Here is a 1113-nt window from a genome sequence, read left to right as displayed (position 1 = left end):
CAGGAGACAGACATCTCTGGTAATTACGCAGGAAGAGAATGGGATTTGGAAGGAGTCTATCAATTAGCTCTGAGCCTTTAGGCAATTCCCTACCCTCAGAAGCCTTGACTTCCTTAGTGGTGAACTGAGGACAATATGGGTGCCAGGCTCACTTAGGGCCAGCTCCTTCGGGCCTCAGAGCCTTTGCACCGGTCATTTTCTCTGCTAAAGTCAGCTCTGTCCATCTCCTCACCTGACTGTCCATGTCGACCCTTGGGGGCCTGGCTGCCCTTCTCCACTCTGCCCAGCAGGCCGGTTGGGTGAACTTATCATCAGGTGGTTTCTCCCTCCCCACCCCACCTCCATGGAGGGCAAGGCCAGAAGGTGCTCTGGCCTCAGGCCCGGCGTCCAGCCACGACCGAGTCTGAGGCAGAGACCCCCTTCCTTATTCTGCCATTCCTCTAATCCTATACCTCTCAACACTTAGAATCACAACTTGTCATTTTTTTGTCTACTGGCTGTTTCCTTGGGTCTTGTCTGTTTTCTCCTCTCATTAGGACCCCCTTCTGTCTTGGTGGCCGCTGTACACGGTCCGGACCCCATACACGTTCGTGAAACAACAGAAACAGCTGTAGGGATCCTAGGTCGGAGGACACAGTGAAAACCGCCGGGGGCTGGGCTGATTCCAAACTGCGGGCGGAGGCGGGACGAAGAGGCGGGTTCTGGGCGGGGCCCAGGGTTTCAGAGGCGGAGCCTCGGGGGCGGGACTGAGGCTTCGGGGCGGGCTTTCGGGACTGCGGCGGAGCTAGCCTGACCGCGGCGGCCCAGGCTGAGTTCCTCCGGCCTCTTGGTCCTCTGACCTCCTGCCCGCGCCGCCGGTAGGGGGCGCCCGCGCTCGTGGCGCCGCGGCTCTGCTGGGAAGGCGCCGCCCGCGCGGGGCGGCAGGAGCCGCAACTCCGGGCGCGGGCTCAGTCGTCCGCTCTGCCACCGCCGCCGCCACTGCCGCCGCCGCCGCCGCCGCCTCCGCCGCTGGGCGCAGGCTCGCTTGTCCTCAGGCTCCCGCTCTCCGGCCGCCGGCGTCTCCCGGCCCGGCCGCCGCCGCCGCTGCCGCGCAGTGAGTGGGGGCGGGCCCAG

General features: G+C 64.3%; 1 protein-coding gene across 2 annotated transcripts in view; it reads left to right on the top strand.

The window, feature by feature from the left end:
- Nucleotides 1-1113, top strand: part of KCTD6 (potassium channel tetramerization domain containing 6) — an 11024-nt gene continuing 9911 nt past the window's right edge. The window contains exon 1 of one of the 2 annotated variants that reach the window (XM_040454621.1): nt 1-19. The gene's annotated coding sequence lies outside the window, so the exon portion shown is untranslated. Of the gene's footprint in view, nt 20-973; nt 1094-1113 lie in introns of those variants that run through there. The other variant, XM_040454616.1, reaches the window with a different exon arrangement.

This window comes from Herpailurus yagouaroundi, unplaced genomic scaffold (assembly GCF_014898765.1).
Source record: "Herpailurus yagouaroundi ecotype Mexico unplaced genomic scaffold, PumYag 213, whole genome shotgun sequence".
Taxonomy (NCBI): domain Eukaryota; kingdom Metazoa; phylum Chordata; class Mammalia; order Carnivora; family Felidae; genus Herpailurus; species Herpailurus yagouaroundi.
The sequence above is the reverse complement of the archived record's forward strand: the minus strand, read 5'-3'. Positions and strand labels throughout refer to the sequence as shown.